The 17,806-nt window shown below is 43.4% G+C and overlaps 1 long non-coding RNA gene across 1 annotated transcript; it reads left to right on the top strand.

The window, feature by feature from the left end:
* The first annotated feature begins 1,249 nt into the window (after positions 1–1,249).
* LOC308077207 lies at positions 1,250–17,515 on the top strand. Its single transcript, XR_013932376.1, has 3 exons — positions 1,250–1,330; positions 13,348–13,439; positions 17,398–17,515. It is a non-coding gene; the product is annotated as an uncharacterized lncRNA (long non-coding RNA).
* Positions 17,516–17,806: the final 291 nt, after the last annotated feature.

Raw genomic sequence — 17,806 nt, 5'->3', positions numbered from 1 at the left:
TAGTAAAGACATCCGGTTACATTTGAGCTGATGCATTGATCTGATTAGTAAATAGCCTCAATTGAGTTACAAGCCCAGAACAAAGTCTCTCTCTCTCTCTCTCTCTCTCTCTCTCTCTCTCTCTCTCTCTCTCTCTCTCTCTCTCTCTCTCTCTCTCTCTCTCTCTCTCTGTCTCTGTGACTCTGAGGTGTCGGGGGTTAATGCTATCAGCTCAATGTCTGTAGTCATTTAAATGCTGGAAGAGAAACCTTAGACACATGGATGGATGCACAACATGCTATAGTTGCAGTCATGATGTTCTTACAGCGTTGTAAGTGTTTTTGTAAACAGTTTCGATAGTCATGCCTGTGACACTTACATTTGGATACGCAACATACAATCAGTGGTGTAAAGTAACTAAGCACATTTACTCAAGTACTGTACTTAAGTACACTTTTGAGGAATTTTTTACTATATTTCATATATTTTCAATACTTTTACTTCTACTCTCAGAGTCAAATATTATACTTTTACTCCACTACAATGATTTGAAAACTTTAGTTACTAGTTACTTTCCCGATATACATTATTATATTATAAAACTTGCATTAACCACTTTAGCCCTATTTTATACCGAGGCTGTTTGAAAATAGCCGATCTGATACGACACGTTGTAGATCTGCTATTTTCAAACAGTTTAGTACTTTTACTTTTGGTACTTTAAGTATATTTTGATGCCAATAATTTTGTACTTTTTCTCAAGTAACATTTTGAACACAGGCCTTTTACTTGTAACAGAGATTTTTTTATATTGTGGTGTTGCTACTTTTACTTTACTTCCACTGCTTTTTACACACTAAGGATTTTGCACACCCATGCATGCCCCCACACACACAAACACACACACACAAACACACACATACACACACACGCGCGCACACGCAAACCAAAACTCTCTGTGTGCCCCCTGTATGCGTTTCCAGGTGAAGAGGCTTCCATCCGGAAGCTCCGGGGTGCCAGAGCGCTGCGTCTCCCTGCCGATACCCCCCCCCTCCTCCTCTCTCTATCCCCCCACCCGAGGTCCATCGCCACCACCAGGTCCCCTCTCAGGTCATGACCCAGCAGCAGGCCCCTCTGCCTCAGTCTCACCCACAGCTCCAGCTGCCACCACCACCGCCCCCACCCCAAACCCACCCCTACCCCCCTCATCAGCCCCACCACCAGTCGCAGCCTTACGCCGCGGACCCCGGCAGCACGCCAGGAGAGCCTACCGCCACAGCGGATCAGGAGAGTTCTGCCGCTCTCCACCTCCTCTCAGCCGACTCTGGCTGTTCCTCCTCGTCTCTGCCAGGTAGGGGGGTCCGTCGGTGCCACCCTAGTGGTGTAAAGTAACTAAGTACAAGTACTCAAGTACTCTGCTTAAAGTATAATTTTGAGGTACTTTTATTTTACCGGAGTAATTTCCAATTGTCTATACTTTTACTTCTACTCCACTACATCGCAGAGGCAAATTATGTACTTTTACTCCACTACAACTATTTGAAAACTTTCCTACTAGTTACTTTGCAGATACATTATAAAACACACATCAACCACTTTAGCCCTATGTTATACATAGGCTATTTGAAAATAGCAGATCTACAAGCTCACAGCGCGTCGCATCGCGACGCGTTGTGAGCTTGTAGATCTGCTATTTTCAAACATTTTAGTACTTTTACTTTTGATACCAATACTTTTGTACTTTTACTCAAGAAACATTTTGAATTCCGGAACTTTCACTTGTAACAGACTACTTCTACATTGCAGTATTGATACTTTTACTTTAAGTAAAACATTCGAGTAATTTTTCCACCACTGGGTGCCCCCCCCCCCCCCCCGACAACGACACAGTGGGTACCAAATGTCGCTCCGTAATGTCACACAGGCACTCGAGTGGGAAGAGTGGCAGGTCTTAGTTCATTCTCCCTCTGAGGAGTTTGTCCCCCAGGCCAAGAGCTGTGGGGAGCGTGCCAAGAGTGACAGCAAACAGGAATGTCAGTGCATATTACATAGTGCATGTACATAGTGCATGTATATGCAACAAAAAAATACTAAATTCAACAGATATATCGATATGCGCTGTTTGAGGCAAATATTTGAACTGTGTGTCTTCACACCGATCCTCTTAGCTGATAGGCTAGTTTAAACATTCTGATCAGATTTTTTGTCAAGAACATGAGTAACGTCAAGAACATGAGTAAATACGGCGTTATGTACCTGTTAACAGACACGTCTGCTGCTGTTTGAACAACAATGAATAAATATTGAATCAGCCCCTTTTTTTTAACGTCCCTTACATGCAAACCAGCAGCACGCTCGTGTTAAAAAACAAGAAAGAACAGAGAGAGAGAAAACTCTCATGAACATTTTGAGATGTTTTCTTGATTTCTTGAAACTCTTGTGTGGCTGTATGGATAGGTTTTTAATGATGATAGTGTCAAATTGTTAAGACATGCATTGTGCTCAAACATTTTTTTTTTTTTTTCCCCTAAACTGGTTTTGTAGAAGCAATTGCATTCCCTCAAATGTGCATGTGTGGAGACATAATAATCGTAAATAAACGTTATTCATTAAAGAACCATAGTTGCAAAGTGTTTCCAGGAATTGATACAATTGATGAATATGAATTCAAGTCATATTACAAAATAGAAGAAAATAAGCAAATAAAAAAAGCTATATATAAAGTATGTCACATAGAATAATTAACACCATGTAACAACTGCTTAAAGGTTATTTGGCATGTCCTATGACCTGTAAATACATAATATTACTATTTTCATGCTTTTTTTATACAAGATATCTTGTACCCCCCCTTCCCAAACCTAACATGTACAAACACCATTGTATGACGAAGTATTATATAGGGCTTAAATGGTTAACAGGTCATTTTGCAATGCAGAAACATAGCTGCAATTGCGAAATACCGGTTAATAGGGTTTGTTTTTTTTGTTTTGTTAAAAAATGTACAATTGAACATCACCAAGTAACTTCTCAAAATTGTTAACTTGTTATTGAATAGTTTACTCAATGAAAATAATTGATTGGAATTTACAGGTCTCTTTATAGTTTTTTATTTAGTGATCACTTCAACATAGGATATAAAAATATGAAATTGTTAAGTTAATTATTTCCCTTCAAACACGCTTAGTATGACTAACATCTTCAAACTGTTTCCCCAAATCCAAACACCAAAACCGATACGTTTATGATATTTTTTTATTGTGATCCAACATTATTTGCAAATACACACACGCGGGCAGTTTATGTAAAGTCAGTTCAGCCAAGCCTTTTAAACTCTCTGAGTAGAAATTAAATAATGAACGCACACCAAAAAAGAGGCTATATTGTACTTTTACTCCACTACAATTATTTGAAAACTTAGTTACTAGTTACTTTGCAGATATAAATTATTACATTATAAAACACACATTAACCACTTTAAGCCTATTTTATATCTAGGCTATTTGAAAATAGCCGATCTACATCTTTTCAAACATTTTAGTACTTTTACTTTTGGTACTTTAAGTACATTTTGATACCAATACTTTTGTACTTTTTCTCAAGTACATTTTTAATTCCGGACTTTTACTTGTAACAAAGTACTACATTGCAGTATTGATACTTTTACTTAAGTAAAACATTTGACTACTTTGTCCACCACATGCTTATCAGTTTGTGAGACTAGACAAAACAAAGTGAAAACTGCTCTCTTCTCTCTCGCGGTAAAACAAATAAAAAGGATTCCTTGGACTCTTAGTATCACCAACCTGCCGTCATCGGGGCGGTGACGTAAAAACTCTCCATGACTGACAACTTATCCGACAGAATCTGAACCGTCAGGATGTGTTTCAAACCAACGCACACACACCCTCACCGCACCGAACCCCCTATACTCAACCTAATATATGTGCAAATATTATCTGACCGGCGTCTACAAACAGGTAATAACTCAAACGCCTGCGAGCAATAACGGTGCATCCACTTCCTCACTTAAACCCCAACCCCCCCGAAAAACACACACACACACACACACACACACACACACACACACACACACACACACACACACACACACACACACACACACACACACACACTCTTCTGGTTTCTTTCCCCCAGTTTCAGGTCATCCAACATCCTGTATCGTGTCGGGAATGAATCGCAGCCTCATTTGGTATTGATCTAGTACAAAGACGGGCCCAGCACAGCCCCTCGCTGTTATTAATCCGTTAAGGCCGGGAACGCATCTGTGTGTGACATTTTAAGATTTCTTTGGGCTATTCAAAAATAGCAGATCTATAAGCTCATAGCGCGGCACCGAGTGCCGCGCTACGAGCTTGTAGATCTGCTATTTTTTTTGAAAAATCGTGAAAATGTGCGCAAATCTTTGAATATATGTGTATTTTTTAAAGCGAACATTTGTAACTCAAATCTTTGATTCTGGGGATTCTACAAATGTCTTCTAAATCATAACAGTTTTTTTGAAAAAACGTATGTTGCTATATCAGTGGAGCTCCAACTTTACCATGTCAAGGACCCCAAAATGGATACGTACAGTATTTGGACCGTCCATCTCAAAACATGTTGTTCCAGGGACCCCCAGAAGCACAAATCGGAGTTAAGATTTTTCGCTTTAAAACATATATATTCAAAGATTTGCACAAAATGTTCAAGATTTTTCATAAATAGCAGATCTACAAGCTCATGAGCTTGTATATCCCGGTCTTAAAGGGTTAATCCATCTTTTTCTTTTCGCGGCTATACGCACGGCTCATCTTTATTTAACAGTTCCTCCAAAAGTTTTTCTGGGGTGCTCAGCTTTAAACATCACACAGGCTTTTTAATTACAAATGAGTTGTGACAGGTCTGCTGGGTAGCACCGTGGCCCATTTTAAAGCGTGATGTCGGCTGACAGCTCGGCTAGTGTTCTCCCAGCGCCGAAACATGTGGAAGAAATTGCTCTTTTACATTTCACAGCTTGTCGCTTCCTCCGCCGGCCCGACCTGTTGACCCCCCACAGAGATCCTAACGCCCACGAGGGAAGTGTCCCCAACGAACCCACCGCCTTGCCAGGGAGAGAGAGGGCGGGGGGGCGGGTGGGTGGGGGGTAGGGGGTTGAATGGGGAGGTAACTCGCTATGGGAGATTTATGTGCTGTTCTCTTGCCACACAAGGCAAGAGGTATATGCCAGGTTCCTCCATGACACACACATATAGGGGCTGCGCACACACACACACACACACACACACACACACACACACACATACACACACCCCCGAGACTTATACTTAGGTGTATACCCACGCACACATATGATAACGTTCACACTTGCGCAGACACACACACCTGCAGGTATTCACACACAGAGACAACGCACGCACACACACACACACACACACACAAACGCGTGCACTCGCACACAGACACACACTCGCGCGCGTGCGCTTGCCCTCTCACGCGCGCACACACACGTGCACGTACACACACACACTCATACACACACCCCCGAGACTTACTTAGGTGTATACACACATATGATAACGTTCACACTTGCACAGACACACACCTGCAGGTATTCACACGCACACACTCATACACGCACACGCACACACACACACACACACACACACACACTCATACACGCACACGCAAACACACACACACACACACGCACTCACGCACATACACGCACGCACGCACACACACACACACACACACACACGCGTGCACTCGCACACAGACACACACGCGCGCACGTGCGCTTGCCCTCTCACGTGCGCACACACACGCGCACGTGCACTCGCGCACACACACACACACACACACACACACACACACTCATACACACACCCCCGAGACTTACTTAGGTGTATACACACATATGATAACGTTCACACTTGCACAGACACACACCTGCAGGTATTCACACGCACACGCACACACTCATACACGCACACGCACACACACACACACACACACACACACACACTCATACACGCACACGCAAACACACACACACGCACTCATGCACATACACGCACGCACACACACACACACACACACACACACACACACACACACACACACACACACACACACACACAACCAGCCAGGTGAGGGTGGGGGTGGGGGTGGGGTTTGCTTGGTGAAGTGAACCCGATCCATTACTGAGGAATAACGGATCAAAAGGTGTTCATGCGCGGCGGCACCTCAACCCGGCCGTTTCCCTAAGCCGACCTGACGTCTCTGGCGTTTCCCATTTGCATACGGATCCTGTTCACGTTGCATTACCTCTGGAGCGCATTAACGTTTGCAACTCACAGACGGGGGGGGATGGGGGGGACCAGGGGGGGGGGGATTACGTCAAGGCTCGGAGGGAGTGATTGGGCAGACAACTTTAACCTATAGCCAAAAAATGGAAATCCAATTCAGCGAGGAAAAGACGAACAAATTATCCTCCCCCCTCCTCCTCCTCCTCCTCCATTTGTGGAGTCTGGAAGCTCGCAGACGTTTCCTTCCCATTTCCATGTCTCTCTCTCTCTCTCTCTCTCTCTCTCTCTCTCTCTCTCTCTCTCTCTCTGTCTGCTTCAGATGTGCCCTATGCGTGGAGATTCCTTTCCGTGTGCGTGTGAGCGACGACTGGGTTTTTCTCATTACGCGTTTGTCTCAGAATCAGGACAAGTATATGGAGACCTCTTGTCATCACACACACACATACACGCACGCACATGCACGCACACACACACACACACGCACACACACACACAGACACGCACACTCGCACGCATGCACACACACGCACGCACGCGCGCAGACCGGTGCCTGGCGGAGGGAACTGAAACTTTGTATTCCTGCGGCCTTAAGTTAATTAATCGCCTCAGAAGAATCCCAGCCCTCGATGAGGTGTCTATTAAACACCAAAAACCTGACATCCCAATCCCAGATAATAACTTTGACAAGTATGGCACAAAAAAAAAAAAAAAAAGAAGAAGAAAGAAAGAAAGAAGAAGAAGTCAAGGTTATAAGTGTCATTGTGTGCCAATGACACTCTGTGGACTGTGATTAACTTGGCCGTGGGACGGCAATAATTCAGTTTTACCTCATTTGACTCGTCCGAGCATAATGGAGCGTGTTTGCCTTTTTTGTAACGCGGAGGCTGTGCTGGAGGCGCCGTGGGTTAACTGACCTTTCACATTAAACTACGACGTGATCCACTTTGCAACGGGGTTGGTTTGAATCCCAATGACTGATTATATTAGCGTCTTTGTGTCACGATTGACCTGTTATAGTGGAACGTTCAACTGCATGCGTGGATCATGCAGTTTCTGTGTCGTTCCTTTTTTTTCTTGTTTTTGGTCACTCTCTCTTTCCATCAGCGGTGTAGAGTAACTAAGTACATGTACTCAAGTACTGTACTTAAGTTTAAAAATATATATATTTCTACTTTACTGGTGTATTTCCAATATTCAGTACTTTTACTTCTACTCCACTACATCTCAGAGGCAAATATTGTACTTTTACTCCACTACAACTATTTGAAAACTTAAGTTACTAGTTACTTTGCAGATATAAATTATTAAATTATAAAACATACATTAAACACTTTAGCCCTGTTTTACATATAGGCTATTTGAAAATAGCCGATCTACAAGCTCACGACGCGTCACGATGCGACGCGTTATGAGCTTGTAGATCGGCTATTTTCAAACATTCTAGTACTTCTACTTTTGGTACTTTAAGTATATTTTGATACCAATACTTTTGTACTTTTACTCAAGCAATTTTTTATTCCAGACTTTTACTTGTAACAGAGTATACTTCTACATTGCAGTATTGACACTTTTACTTAAGTAAAACATTTGAGTACTTTTTCAACCACTGATGTTTTGTTTCCCTTTGTAATATTCCACCCTCTGAGCGAGGATGGTGATTTCGAGGATTTCTAATGTCTTGGTGGGAGCTCTGCTTGCCCCACGCTTTCAGAAGATGCCTCCCTCCAGGCTGGTCCGGAGTCATCCCAGTTTAAAACCACAGCGTTGCATCATGCCCCCCTTTTCGATCGGCGCCGCGCCGCATCATGCCCATTAATTCGACGGGCGTTCAACAAATTCCTAATGGATGGATTCGACCTTTGTCGTGTCACAGCCTGTTTGCAGAGATACCAGTGTGTAAACTCACACACACAGAGAGTAATGGTAAACAAGCCTGAAGGAGGGAGAGAGCTCAAAGTGGGGGGGACAAATAAAGAGTGTTAGGAAGGGACAAACACACCCCAAAGGGGTAAAGTATTTCTCAGTCTCCAAAAATATTTGGATTTGACAATTCCTTGTGTAGCTTGACGTTTATTTTTTTGATAAGACAAGCTCGGCAGGGGGTCGCGCTGTACTGGTAGATGTTAGTGGTGAGTGTGTCGGACTCGTAAACACAGCGTCCCCCCCCGTGTTCGATTCCGTTTGGACATGTGCTGCAGGTGTCTCCCCCCCCCTCTCTCTCAGTGGTGTGAAGTAACTAAGTACATTTACTCAAGTACTGTACTTAAGTACAATTTTGAGAAACTTTTACTTTACCGGAGTATTTCCAATTTTCAGTACTTTTACTTATACCCCACTACATGTCAGAGGCAAATATTGTACTTTTACTCCACTACAATTATTTGAAAACTTAGTTACTTTGCAGATATAAATTATTATTATAATATAAAATATAAAAAATACATGAACCACTTTAGCCCTATTTTATTCCTAGGCTATTCGAAAATAGCCGATGATGCGACGCGTTGTGAGCTTGTAGATCAGCTATTTTCAAACATTTTAGTACTTTTACTTTTGGTACTTTAAGTACATGTTGATACCAATACTTTTGTACTTTTACTCAAGTACATTTTGAATTCCGGACTTTTACTTGTAACAGAGTACTTCTACATTGATACTTTTACTTAAGTAAAACATTTGAGTAGTTTTTCTCTCTCTCTCTCTCTCTCTCTGCCCTCGGTTTTCCGTCTCTCTCTCGCCGTCCTGTCTGAACGAAGTACAACTTACCCAAAAGAATAATTAGAAATCCTCAGACCAGCGCAGCTTGCACTGTATATACGCTCTGCCCGGTAACAGCGATTAAATACTTTTCCACAGAGTGACAAGTGCATGTGTCTGTTTCAAAAGATCGACTCGCAACGAATCACGGGCGAGAAACCCCCCCTACCCACCCCGTGTGCACCCCCTTCCTCCACCCACCACCCACCACCCACCCACACCACCCCTATACATTTATCACACCAAACCTCGCCATAGGATCTCATATAGTCGTGGGACTCGGGGGTAATCAGCGATTCAACTGACCTTCTGTTACCACGGGCAACTTTGGACCAATCACGGGGCAATTAGGGGCCCAGGTGAGCGCGGGGAAGCAAAGAGTTCTTGGTCGGTCGCCTCTCACAACCCACCAGTAGAGAGAGAGAGAGCGTCGGGGTCTCCGCTGTGTCACGGCCCCCGGGCCCTTTTCTCTTTTCCGCAGCCCTCGTGTTTTGAGTGTGAGAAACACGGATAGAGAGGTGTGTGCGTGTGTGTGTGTGTGTTTGTGTATTCAGTGGTATATGGTGCGCATGATGTGTGTGTGTGTGGGTCCAAGGCCCAGAGAGCAGTGGATAACAAGGAGTTTGTACATTGGCCCTGGGTGTCTGCAGAGACTGTGGGGTTGTGGCAGCTCCGTGCGCTCCGAGTTCATGGACATCGCCCTCAGCTGTCAACGCGGCCTCCACAGTCATTCCACTTCCAACTACATCTGAACGTCAGCCTGGTGGATGTAATGAGAGAGAGAGAGAGTGTGTGTGTGTGTGTGTGTGTGTGTGTGTGTGTGTGTGTGTGTGTGTGTGTGTGTGTGTGTGTGTGTGTGTGTGTGTGTGTGTGTGTGTGTGTGTGTGTGTGTGTGTGTGTGTGTGTGTGTGTGTGTGTGTGTGTGTGTGTGTGCGCGCGTGCGTGTGTGTTCACCCATATGAAAATCCTAAACCATGAGAGTCACACAATCTATGGTTGCTGTTGTTGCTGCTACATGTGTGTGTGTGTGTGTGTGTGTTCAAATGTAACCAGCAGCTGGCCTTGGGCTGCTCCGCGCCGCCCCTGACTGTCTCTGCGGACGCTCACGCACACATACAATCACACATAGATGTTGTACACATGCTAGCTAGCAGCAAACTCACACTCGGTGCCGCGCTATGAGCTTGTAGATCTGCTATTTTTGAACAGCCAAACTATAAAATATGCTTAAAGTGGTTTAAAATGATTTTGACCCTAAATTAACACATTTTGCTGGGGACCCCCCCCCCTGGCACCCCTCCAAGGACCCCTGGGGGGTCCGGGGACCCCACTTTGAGAACCAATAGCACTAGGCAAGAGTGTTAATTTTAACTCTGAGATCGTACAAATTAAAGATCTCCCCGTCTGGGTCTATATTTACAATTATCGATCCTCTTCACCGTCCTCCAACTGGCTTTTCTCTCGAACATTTCCGCCTACCAAAGAAATATGATTCACTTAGTTTGTTCTGCGCAAAATTGTGTGCATTCAAGATGCTTTGCACTATGGGCCGAATGGAGGCATTTGATTGATGTTAGTACCGTATACGCAAGACTATTTCAGTGATGTAATGACACAAAAACAAGGAAAAGTAATACTCTTTTTTTCCCCCCATAGTGTAGGGAACGAATGGAACCTTATTACCTCGTATAACTGTGGGCATCACCAGTGTTTACCAGCAAAACCGACGCCAATTAAACTACTACATCTGCGTTAAAATAGTCTGTTCATCGCTCCCCCCACCCACTCTTAAAAATAGGGATCAAGTTTCCGGTTGTTAAAATGCGTTTCAGCTGTTAGAAGGATTTCTCTGATATGTCGGCTATATTTAAAACGTATTATTACTGATATATTTAATCCTGCAGCGAGAAATTATATCATCGCGGAGGTTTCCATATTTATTATATAGATGTGACTGGTTCCAGGGGGGTGAGAGGAGAGGAAAAAAAAGTTTCTCATAGTGAGATTTTTACATGTATCAAGCGAAGGTTTACTTAATTACAACCTCCAGGCAATGCAGGAACCCCTTTTTTAAATTCTGTGAATGTTAATATGCTAAATAATGCAGATCTCCGACTCTTCAAGCATGAGACACACATCTGGCGGCTTACCATTTAACCCCTCAAGACCGGGTACGCATCTGTGTGTCATTTTTATAGATTTCTTTGGGCTATTCAAAAAATAGCAGATCTACAAGCTCATAGCGCGGCACCGAGTGCCGCGGTATGAGCTTGTAGATCTGCTATTTTTTTTTTTGAAAAATCGTGAAAATGTGTGCAAATCTTTAAATATATATATTTTTTGGAAAGCGGACATTTGTAACTCGAATCTTTGCTTCTGGGGAATTCTACAAATGTCTTCTAAATCTCTTTAACAGTTTTTTTGAAAAAACGTATGTTTCTATAAATCAGTGGTTCTCCAAACTTTTTCATGTCATGGACCACCAAAATTATATTTGGCCCACGGACCCCCATCTCAAAATATTTTGTTCCAGGGACCCCCCAGAAGCAAAGATTTGAGTTACAAATGTTTGCTTTAAAAATATATATATATATATTCAAAGATTTGCACACATTTTCACAATTTGTCCAAAAATAGCAGATCTACAAGCTCATAGCGCAGCACTCGGTGCCGCGCTATGAGCTTGTAGATCTGCTATTTTTGAATAGCCAAAGAAATCTAAAATGATACAGAAGATGCGTCCCCGGTCTTAATGGGTTAAATTACAGCACAAAAAAAGACCAAAAAAAAAGAGAGAGCGAAGAGAAAAAGAGGGTGCGGATATTTATATATATATAAAACACTTCAAAAGTAATTTTCCAAAGGAAAGAAGAATGAAGAAATGTATTACAACCAAATGTAATTTCTTTTGCGATTTTTCATCATTTCTAATTGCGCGCATTAGAGCATCAACGCTGGGGAATGGGAGACGGAGATGATTTGGGGAGGAGGGGAGAGGGAGCTTCATAAGTTAACTCTCCACTACCTCGCTCTCTCTACATGGCGAAATCACCCCTTTTTTTTGTTTGTTCTTGCAAAGTCTCCAGACAGTACACCGAAAAACATCATCACTGCCTATAACTCACAAGGTGAAAAACAAAAGACGGAAGCACCCCTGATGGTGGGCTCGGGAATGTAACAAGTGATTCATATGATGTCTTGTTACTGCATCTCAAACAACATATTTTTTATGGGGGTTAATTCTATTTTTGTGGAGGGTGTTGGTGGGAGAAATATGTCATAGTCTGACGGTGATGCTGATCAATAAATATGTTACACTTATAAGTGATTAACCCATTTACACTGGGAAAGAATCTGTGTCATTTTTAGATTTCTTTGGCTATTAAAAAAAATAGCAGATATACAAGCTCATAGCGCGGCACCGAGTGCCGCGCTATGAGCTTGTAGATCTGCATTTTTTGGGGGTGAAAATGTGTGCAAATGTTTGAATATATATATATGTTTAAACAGACATGTGTAACTCAAATCTTTGTTTCTGGGGATTCTACAAATGTCTTCTAAATCCTAACAGTTTTTTGAAAAAACGTATGTTGCTAAAATATCAGTGGTTCTCCAACTTTTTCATGTCAAGGACCCCCAAAATGATATGTATTTGGCAGTGGACCCCCATCTCAAAATATGTTGTTCCAGGGACCCCCCCAGAAGCAAAGATTTGAGTTACAAATGTTCGCTTTAATTTTTTTTTATATATTCAAAGATTTGCACACTTTTCATGATTTTTCAAAAATGGCAGATCTACAAGCTCATAGCGCGGCACTCGGTGCCGCGCTATGAGCTTGTATATCTGCTATTTTTGAATAGCCAAAGTATAAAATAATGGTTAAAGTGGTTACACAGAATGCGTTCCCGTTCCTAATGGGTTAATCAACTTTGGGTTGAAACATTTTCCTCCCCAAATGTTTCTACATTTTTGAAAACTTATTCAAGAACGCCTCGTTTTAGCTGCATACCCGCTAAACTCTTTAAAAAAAGACACGTTTTGAAATCATGCAATGTTTTGTAGTTTCTCTTTTTTGGACGTCATTGTCGATTTCTTCCAGTAATCCTGTCACGGTTGAAGGAACTGATGAAGTCAGTTTTTTTGACTATCCATAATGAGTAGTAAATAACCTCAGTCGGGGGCCACACCCTCAATCTTGTCATCGGATGTGATTCGCAAATGAAATGAGAACCCAAAAAGATGAGCCCTCTCTCATTCCTTTCTCTCTCTTTTTCTGTGGCTCGGCTGGCTTCCTTCCAGTGAAGAATACTTCCTCCGGAACCATTTGTGGAGCCACGGTGGTGAAGAGTGATCCGTGTGTGGAGAAAGCAGAGGGAGGCAATCACTACAAGGTAACACTACAGTCATTTAACCCTTTAAGACCAGGAACGCATCATGTGTCATTTTTATAGATTTCTTTGGGCTATTCAAAAATAGCAGATCTACAAGCTCATAGCGCGGCACCGAGTGCCGCGCTACGAGCTTGTAGATCTGCTATTTTTGAAAAATCATGAAGATTTGTGCAAATCTTTGAATATATGTATATTTTTTTTAAAGCGAACGTTTGTAACTCCAATCTTTGCTTCTGGGGGGTCCCTGGAACAACATATTTTGAGATGGGGGTCCACGGCCAAATACATATCATTTTGGGGGTCCTTGACATGAAAAAAGTTATATACTTATACAGAAATCTATTTTAAAAAACTGTTTGGAAGACGTAGAATCCCCCAGAAGCAAAGATTTGAGTTACACAGTTCGCTTAAAAATATATATATATTCAAAGATTTGCACACATTTTCAACATTTTTCAAAAATAGCAGATCTACAAGCTCGTAGCTGAGCTTGTAGATCTGCTATTTTTGAATAGCCCAAATAAATCTAAAAACGACACACAGATGCGTTCCCGGTCTAAAAGGGTTAAGGTGGAAAAAAAAAATTCCATCCTCAAAATGAGCACCCTCTCTGTTCCGCTTGCCTTCCTGTCCCACCCTAGCTCCGCTCCACACCCCTACACACACACGCACACACACACACACACACACACACACACACACACACGCACACGCACACGCACACGCGTACGCACGCGTGCGCGCACGCACCTCCCCGGCTTATTATCCGAGATTTGTCAAAATACATTTCACACTAACAGGTATTTTTCAGCCTTCAAAGACAGTTTTGATCATGCCTGACAAGCCAAAGCAGCTCAAATTCTGTGAAATCAGCAGTGCCAGCCAGCCTACCCCCTCCTTTTTTTCCTCCTTTCTCTCTCTCTCTCTCTCTCTCTCTCTCCGAGCCGCTTGCGAACACGCCTCTTCCTGAGGTACAGAGGACTTAAAGCTAAATTAATCAAAGCCCTGCACATTACCTGCATGCCGTATACTGTTTGAAGTGGTAATTGCCAGAATGACTCTGTGTGCTGATCTGGCATTTGCTTGGCTGCTGCGCCCGGCTCTCCCCGCCCTCCCTTTGCCACCGCCGTGCCCTGGCTATGGCTGGCTGGCTGGCTGGCTGGCTGCGGCCTTTTGTTGTTGTGATGCTATTGTTGTGGTACGGCAGCTAGCTAGTGGAGTTAAACCTGCAGCATCCAGCCTCCTTCTCTCTCTCTCTGTCTCTGTCTCTCTGTCTCTCGCTCTAAAACCAGTGGTGGAAAGTAACTAAGTACATCTACTCAATACTAGTGTCTGTGTGAAAATAGACGATCGACAAGCTCACAACACGACGCAAGCTTGTCGATCTGCTATTTTCAGCTAAAGCTTTCCCCACAAAACTGATGCTGGGGTTTGAGTGGTTAAGTACAGTACTTGATACTTTATACTTCTACTCCAGGAAAATATTGCACTTTTTACTCCACTACAATCATTTGACAGCTTTAAAAAGCTGTCAAATAATTGTAGTGGAATTAGTTACTAGTTACTTTGCAGATTTAGATTGCTATTATAAAATTAATGTATTACCCACTTAAGCCCTATTTTATACTTTTTAAGCTACAAAAAGTCTCCGTTGACAGACTGCCGGTCATCCAATTATTGGCTTAGGAATGCGACGAAAACAAAAAAAATCTCCACGATTTTAATGCTTCATGGGGTGTGTAATTGATAGAAAATAAGTAATTTTTTGGGTGAACTACTCCTTTAAGTAAAACAAATGGCAATACTTCTTCCACCGCTGTCTAAAACACACTATACTCCCCCCCATCCCTCCTATAGTCTTTATTCCCATTAACCTGCCTCTTCCTTGATGTGCGAGGTACCCTCCAGACCCTCCATTCATCAGCGACGGCCGGTTAAATGTGTACCGGTTTGTTGATATGAGGTCTTTTTTTATGTCTCAGAAGTCTCTATAGACCCTCACTTTATCCACCCCTGCCCCCCCCCTCCCAGCCCCCCCCCAATACACTTCCTCTCCTCTCACCCCCTAACGTTAAAAACCTCGCTAACTCTGTCAAATGTCGTGGTTCCATGGAACCCAGTTGTCTAATGATTAAGTGGAGTGATCTCCCAACCTAGCCCCAGCCCTCGGAGCGCCACAGGGATCAGATTTCAACCCCTCAACCTCGCGGTGCAAGGCCTAATTAAAATGAATTTTCTCCAGGCGACCACTTTGCCCACAGGGCAAAGAAATCCGGCTATATATGAAGTCCACACTTAAGGTATTGCATTAAATGTATTGTGGGGAGACACCAGAGAACATTGCAGTTTATATTATCTAGTGTTGTTGTTTTTCCTCTCCCCTCTCCCTCCTCTCTCTCTCTCTCTCTCTCTCTCTCTCTCTCTTTCTCTCTCTCTCTCTCTCTCTCTCTCTCTCTCTCTCTCTCTCTCTCTCTCTCTCTCTCTCTCTCTCTCTCTCTCTCTCTCTCTCTCTCTCCCCTTCCACCTCTCCTTATTGGGATCATCACTCTGGAATCTGAGCCCGAGCTTTGGCAAAAGATTGCGCCGTGAAAACGGATGGAGATTTTATGGGGCCCTGCCCATTTACCACTTCCCGGGCCTTTCCTTGTCAGGTGGAGAGAGAGAGAGCGAGAGAGAATGAGACAGCGCGCGAGAGACACACACACACACACACACACACACACACACACACACACACACACACACACACACACACACACACAGAGAGAGAGAGGTGGGAGAGAGAAGAAAAGAGAGAGGTTGCTTATTCCAACCATGAATTCTTCTCATTAACATACATCAGTAAGTATTTCACAACTTTGAGCGCAGCAGAAGCGCTAAGCTCACCCAAGGGCAACACAGGCATGGCTGACAGGGCCGGGGTGAAAAAGCAAGCCGTTAACATGTTGGCGGCTTAACAAAATAATATCTTGCTCCCAAAGTACCTCGGTGAAATATTCAAAAACGTTGCTTCCTAACTCCATTCGACTGTGTTTGTGATGATGACAGTAAACGACTTGTGTGAAGGAAAAAAACACAACCAAAACAAGACAGAAAACAGCAGTGCCAGCTGCTCAAATATCGCATATTTAACCCATTAAGACCGGGAACGCATCTGTGTGTCATTGTTAGATTTATTTGGCTATTCAAAAATAGCAGATCTACAAGCTCATAGTGCGGCACCGAGTGCCGCACTATGAGCTTGTAGATCTGCTATTTTTGAGAAATCGTGGAAATGTATGCAAATCTTTGAGTGTATAATTTGTAACTCAAGTCTTTGCTTCTGGGGGGTCCCCGGAACAACATATTTTGAGATGGGGGTCCGTGGCCAAATACATATAATTTTGGGGATCCTTGACATGAAAAAAGTTTAAGAACCACTGATATAGAAACATAGGTTTTTCAAAAAACTGTTAGGATTTAGAGGACATTTGTAGAATGTTCCAAGGACCCCCCAGAAGCAAAGATTTTTGTTACAAATGCTCGCTTGAAAATGTATATATTCAAAGATTTTTACACATTTTCATTTTTTTTCAAAAATAGCAGATCTACAAGCTTGTATATCTGCTATTTTTGAATAACCAAAGAAATCTAAAAATTACACAGATGTGTTCCCGCCGGTCTTAATGGGTTAACACTGCCGACGCCAAGTGCGGCGCGTTTTCAGTGCACACAACAAATTCAACCCGACGGATGCGGCGCGGCACCACTTGCGATGTCACCGTCACTCTTCTCCCTGTCAGACGGAGGAACGCCAACCAAAAGACGCAGGACGGGGGCTATATACGACGTGCCACGCTCGCTGTCACCGTCGAAACCGCATGCCATCCCCCACAAGATAGATATCCGAGGCCTGTTTCCTGCTTTGATTACAAATGACATCCGCGTGTCTCTCTCTTTCCCTCTCCCTCTCACACAGAAGAAGCCAATCAAGAAGACAAATAGCTGCCGTCTCAGCGTTAGCGGAGGTAGCGCGCAGGCAGGCGAGCCGCGGCGGCGGCGGCAGCAGCTAGCGACGGAGGGCCTCCTGTCTGCGGAGGAGTTGGAGGAGTATACGTTCTCCCTACAGTAAGTCTCACCACCACCTCCTCGTGTCGTCCCGGGCTGCTGCTGCAACCCCCCCGTTTCAAAATGTCGCAAAGCGTGGGTGACAAGCTAGTTCCTGTGCCTTTACAGCTTTTTCTGCAACCAGTACGAAGAAGTATAAAGCTCACTTTATGTGCATCAAAAAACAACAACAAAAAACATCCTACCAGTCTATAGAGACAGTATCTCACTGACATCTGTGGAGTGGCTCCAAATGTGCTTTATTTTCTTCCAAGCCTATA

The sequence above is a fragment of the Gymnoscopelus braueri genome, assembly GCF_963280865.1.
Source record: "Gymnoscopelus braueri genome assembly, chromosome: 21".
Lineage (NCBI taxonomy): Eukaryota > Metazoa > Chordata > Actinopteri > Myctophiformes > Myctophidae > Gymnoscopelus > Gymnoscopelus braueri.
The sequence above is the reverse complement of the archived record's forward strand: the minus strand, read 5'-3'. Positions and strand labels throughout refer to the sequence as shown.